This window comes from Bos indicus x Bos taurus, chromosome 6 (assembly GCF_003369695.1).
Source record: "Bos indicus x Bos taurus breed Angus x Brahman F1 hybrid chromosome 6, Bos_hybrid_MaternalHap_v2.0, whole genome shotgun sequence".
Classification (NCBI taxonomy): domain Eukaryota; kingdom Metazoa; phylum Chordata; class Mammalia; order Artiodactyla; family Bovidae; genus Bos; species Bos indicus x Bos taurus.
In genome coordinates, this window is record NC_040081.1 from 54559732 (window position 1) to 54566158 (window position 6427).

The following is a 6427-nucleotide window of genomic DNA, read 5'->3' on the forward strand; positions in this document are numbered from 1 at the left end:
CTTAAGATAGTTCCTCTCTCAAAATTTTGGAAGGATAGGGAATAGGAAACACTAGAACAATTTGGAAATCTGAAAAGTGGCAGTTCACTTTTGGTGACAGTGGTATGTGCATGCTTCAGTGGAAAACATCTGGTGATGAAAATGGACAACAGAGGATCAGGGCTTCTACAGAAGGAAAGGGGGACTGAGAATAAGAAAAGTGGGTATTAATGTCCAACACTAATATTACAGGTTTTGCATCTGGGATCTTTCTTTGCATCTGCAGTAGATAAACCCATGAGCTGATGACCAGTGATTTCTGCCATGGTGCCTAGAGAAGGATCTACAGGGTCAGTGTAAAGGACTTCTAAAATAACATCCTGAGCATGGTGGTAAACCAGCATCCCATCTTCTTCTCTGCAGGTCAGAAATTTATTATCTTGGGAATTTAGTTGAGGAAGGCGCTGCTTACAAAATTCATCTCCTAGAGATCCCACAGGGGCAATGACCAGAATCACATAATGATAAGCAGTGTATATACAGTAGAAGTCCCGAAAGTATAAGTTAGTATTGGGGTTAAAGAGTTTTTCTGCTGCATTCTCAAACCTGTATCTTCCATAAGGTGAATGCTGGGGTGGATTCCCAGTATTTAATTCAGTGCCGCAGCTTAAGGAAGTGAAAGTGAAAGTCCTCAGTCACATCTGACTCTTTTCAACCCCATGGACTATATAGTCCATGGAATTCTCCAGGCCAGAATACTGGAGTGGGTAGCCTTTCCCTTCTCCAGGGGATCGTCCCAATCCAGGGATTGAACCCACGTCTCCTGCATTGCAGGTAGATTCTTTACCAGCTGAGCCACAACAGAAGCCCAACTGAAGATGCCTTCTAATTTTCCACTCATAGAAGAGCCATGGCTGCCACTGTTACTCTTGACAGACGGCTGCAGAGCATTCCTATGATGTTTTTGAATATAGTCAAAATATTATTTGTGCTGGTTATGATAAAAAACAGAAAATTTTAACATCTGTCCTGCAATCACTTCGGCCTTCTCCAACAGTTGTGCTAGATTTAATTTTGAATAGTCTGCTGTGTACAATTCTATAATTTCACTCCATTCAGACACAACATAATCACCACCAACTTATTTTGAGGCAGTCTGCACTGCTATTGAGGTGCTGAGAGAGGGCATCAGAGGGCAGACAGACTGTAACCACAGTGACACAACACTAACCAATCTAACCACATCGACCACATTTTTGTCTAACTCAATGAAACTAAGCCATGCTGTGTAGGGCCACCCAAGATGGACGGGAAATGGTGGAGAGTTCTGACAAAATGTGGTCCACTGGAGAAGGGAATTGCAAACCTCTTCAGTATTCTTGCCTTGAGAACCCCATGAACAGTATGAAAAAGAAAAAAGATAGGACACTGAAAGATGAACTCATCAAGTCAGTAGTTGCCCAATATGTTACTGGAGATCAGTGGAGAAGAGAATGGCAGTCCACTCTAGCATTCTTGTCTGGAAAATCCCATGGACAGAGGTTCCTGACATTGTACAGGAGACAGGGATCAAGATCCCCAAGAAAAAGAAATGCAAAAAAGCAAAATGGCTGTCTGAGGAGGCCTTACAAATAGCTGTGAAAAGATGAGAAGTGAAAAACAAAGGAGAAAAGGAAAGATATACTCATTTGAATGCAGAGTTCTAAAAAATAGCAAGGAGAGATAAGAAAGCCTTCCTCAGTGATCAGTGCAAAGAGATAGAGGAAAACAACAGAATGGGAAAGATTAGAGATATCTTCAAGAAAATTAGACGTACCAAGGGAACATTTCATGCAAAGATGGACTAAATAAAGGACAAAAATGGTACGGACCTAACAGAAGCAGAAGACATTAAGAAGAGGTGGCAAAAATACACAGAAGAACTGTACAAAAAAGGTCTTCATGACCCAGATAATTACGATGGTGTGATGATTCACCTAGAGCCAGACATCCTGGAATGTGAAGTCAAGTGGGCCTTAGAAAGCATCACTACCAACAAAGCTAGTGGAGGTGATGGAATTCCAGTTGAGCTATTTCAACTCCTAAAAGATGATGCTGTAAAAGTGCTGCACTCATTATGCCAACAAATTTGTAAAACTCAGCAGTGGCCACAGGACTGGAAAAGGTCAGTTTTCATTCCAATCCCAAAGAAAGGCAATGCCAAAGAATGCTCAAACTACTGCACAATTGCACTCATTTCACATGCTAGTAAAGTAATGCTCAACATTCTATAAGCCAGGCTTTAGCAATACGTGAACCATGAACTTCCAGTTGTTCAAGCTAGTTTTAAAAAAGGTAGGTGAAACAGAGATGAAATTGCCAAATAAATAACAAGACAGTTCCATAAAAACATCTATTTCTGTTTTATTGACTATGCCAAAGCCTTTGACTGTGTGGGTCACGATATACTGTGGAAAATTCTGAAAGAGATGGGACTATCAAACCACCTGACCTGCCTCTTGAGAAATCTGTATGTATGTCAGGAATCAGCAGTTAGAAATGGACATGGAACAACAGACTGGTTCCAAATAAGAAAGGGAGTATCTCAAGCCTCTTTATTATCACCCTACTTATTTAACTTTTATGCAGAGTATATCATAAGAAACGCTGGGCTGGAAGAAGCACAAGCTGGAATCAAGATTGCTGGGAGAAATATCAATAACCTCAGATATGCAGATGACACCACCCTTATGGCAGAAAGTGAAGAAGAACTAAAGAACCTCTTGATGAAAGTGAAAGAGGAGAGTTTAAAAGTTGGCTTAAAGCTCAACATTCAGAAAACAAAGATCATGGCATCTGGGAAACAGTGGTTGACTTTACTTTTGCGGGTGCTAAAGTCACTGTAGATGGTGACTGCAGCCATGAAATTAAAGATGCTTACTCCTTGGAAGGAAAGTTATGACCAACCTAGACAGCTGATACATTACTTTGCCAACAAAGGTCCATCTAGTCAAGGCTATGGCTTTTCCAGTGCTTATGTATGGATGTGAGAGTTGGACTATAAAGAAAGCTGAGCACCAAATAATTGATGCTTTTGAACTGTGGTTTTGGAGAAGACTCTTGAGAGTCCCTTGGACTGCAAGGAGATCCATTCAGTCCGTCCTAAAGGAGATCAGTCCTGGGTGTTCATTGGAAGGACTGATGTGAAGCTGAAATCCAATACTCTGGCCACCTGATGTGAAGAGCTGATTCATTTGAAAAGACCCTGATGCTGGGAAAGATTGAAAGAAGAGGAGAAGGAGACAACAGAGGATGAGATTGTTGGATGGCATCACTAACTCAATGGACATGAGTTTGAGTAACTCTTGGAGTTGGTGATGGACAGTGAGACCTGGCATGCTGTTGCCATGGGGTCACAAAGAGTTTGACACGACTGAGTGACTGAATTGCACTGCTATTGTATACTCTGTTTTTTTTTTTTTTTTTGGCTCAAAAACCAGTGTCCACTGACAGGCATTGGAAAGGGAACAGCTTTTGCCACCAGTTTTGTTGGAACTACTTTTGTTTAAATAAATTGGAGTTCTTGTTCTCTTATTGTGGTTAATGAGATATTGTGTAATGCGGTCCTTTGATTTTTAATCCGTTTCCTATGAAATCTTGAATGAGTCACAGGTAATGTTGCTATTTTGATGTTATGTGGTTTGGGAAGTCCTTCCATCTCTGCTATGCCACTTCCTTGTGATTTGTTCCTTAAGAACTTCTTTGGTTATGCTGCCTACAACAGTGTTTTTCCAAGTGCGTTATCTGACTCAACAACCAGTAGTCCTTTGTTGAGATTGAACACAAGGATATTTTTGATATTCCTCTTATTTTTCTTTTTAAGGGGAAAATATTTTAGAAATATTAATTCTGAACCCCAATTCTAATAGCCTCTACATTTTCTTAAAAATGTTTTAGCATATTCTTAAAAATAGCTCAGAAATGTTATCTAATCTATAAACTGCATGAATGTATTAACCTAGGTGATCAGAACTTCTATTAAACCTTTGTTATTGTTCAGTCACTCAGCCATGTTCGACTCTTTGCAACCCCATGGACTGCAGCACACCAGGCTTCCCTGTCCATCACCACTCCTGGAGCTTGCTCAAACTCATGTCCATCCAGTCAGTCATGCCATCCAACCATCTCATCCTCTGTCGTCCCCTTCTGCTCTTGCCTTCAACCTTTCCAAGAATGTGGGTCTTTTCTAATGAGTTGATTATTCATATCAGGGAACATGAGGAAAGGCAAACTTGTGTAGATTGTTCCAGTAAAATGACTTTTGCTTATATAACATGTGTGTGCTCAGTGTCCAACTCTTTGCAACCACATGGACTGTAGCCTTCCAGGCTCCTCTGTCCATGGGATTTCCCAGACAAGAATGTTACAGCGGGCTGCCATTCCCTTCTCCAGGGAATTTTCCCAATCCAGGGATCAAGCCCAAGTCTCTGGTATCTCCTGCACTGCAGGTGGATTCTTTGCCCAGTAAGCCATCAAGGAATTCAGCTTATATAACACAGAGATGAGCCTGGCAGGTTACAGCCCATGGGGTCACAAGAGTTGGAACATGACTAGATACTATACCACTACCACCACCATACAGAAGATAACATGGTTAAACAACTGATCACACCACATTTTACTGATGACGTGGGACAATTAAAATTTTCATACAATTCTTTTGGGAAAGTTAGTTTACAATATCACTTTGCACAGTTTGGGGACAGTGGATAATAAAGTTGGCACTAGGCATACTATAATTTTATCCCAGAAAACCCACTCCTGGTATATACTTTATAAATATGTGCAAGGATTTTCACCACAATACACGTTCAAGAATGCTCTTAGTACAGATATTGGTTGTTGTTCAGTCACTCAGTCATACCCAACTCTTTGTGATCCCTGGACTGCAGTATGCCAGGTGTCCCTATCCTCCACCATCTCCCAGTGTTTGCTCACATTCATGTCCATTGAGTCAGTGACGCCATCCAACCTTTCATCCTTTGTTGTTCCCTTTTCCTCCTGCCTTCAATCTTCCCCAGCAGCAGGGTCTTTTCCAATAAGCTGGCTCTTTGCATCAGGTGGCCAAAGTACTGAAGCTTCAGCTTCAGCATCAGTCCTTTCAATGAATAATCAGGGTTGAATTCATTAAGGATTGACTGGTTTGACCTCTGTGCTGTCAAGGGACTCTCAAGAGTCTTCTCCAGCACCACAGTTTGAAAGCATCAGTTCTTCAATGCTCAGCCTTCTTTATGGTCCAACTCTCACTAAACATCTAAATATCCAACAACAGCATAATTCAATAACTTCTGGTATTTTATACAATGGAATAGTATTAAACATGAAAATGAATGAAATACAATTACAACACAATGCCACAAAGAATCTTACAAACATGATATTGAGAGAAGGCAGCCAGACACACAAGATTTAATATATATAAAGTTCAAAAAGAGGCAAACAAGAAGTTAGTGGCTGGGAAAGAGGCAAAAAGCAGTTTATAGGATATTGATAATGTCTGATTTCCAGATCTAGGCAATGGTTCATGGTTGTGTTCAGTTTGTAGTCATTTACCAATGTGTACACTTGTAATTATAAAATTTTCTATCTTTTATTTTTACTTCCAAAAAGTTTATGAAAGAAAAGTAAGCCAGTATTGAATTATTCATTCATATACCTGTGTTCTAAAGGGTAAAATATTTGCCACAAGTCTTCAGATATAATTTTCATTAACCACTGAATAAGAACACTGACACGACTTAGCAGCAGCAGCAGCAGTCTGGAAGGAGGTACTAATGGAGGTAACACCTAAAAATTCTTCAATTCAAAAAAAATGTAATGGAATTACATCAAGTTATGAGTCAACTGAGCTTGAAAAACATATCAGGATACAGCTTATTGCTGCTTCAGCACTTGAGGCCATGCAGACACATCAGCCCCTCCAGAGGCCAATCCCCACACATGTAATTGCTCAGATGGGTCAAAACCCTCCCTCTACAGTACTACGGTTTAGCCCAGAGCCTAGGTACAATTTCTGCTGCTGCTGCTGCTAGGTCACTTCAGTCGTGTCCGACTCTATGTGACCCCATAGACGGCAGCCCACCAGGCTCCTGCATCCCTGGGATTCTCCAGCAAGAACACTGGAGTGGGTTGCCATTTCCTTCTCCATGCATGACAGTGAAAAGTGAAAGGGAAGTCGCTCAGTCGTGTACAACTCTTCGCGACCCCATGGACTGCAGCCTATCAGGCTCCTCCATCCATGGGATTTTCCAGGCAAGAGTACTGGAGTGGGGTGCCATTGACTTGGTAACTATAAAAACATTTACATTTGGAAATTTTATTTTGAAGTGAATTGAAATAGTATTTGTCAATAACTGGTTGTGGAACCATAACTAAAAATTGAAAGGAAATTTTTGGTTCATCTGGTAAA

At 40.8% G+C, this 6427-nt stretch overlaps 1 pseudogene; it reads right to left on the bottom strand.

The window, feature by feature from the left end:
* Window positions 1-206: 206 nt before the first annotated feature.
* LOC113894613 lies at window positions 207-3700 on the bottom strand (annotated as a pseudogene).
* Between the last annotated feature and the right edge of the window lie 2727 nt (window positions 3701-6427).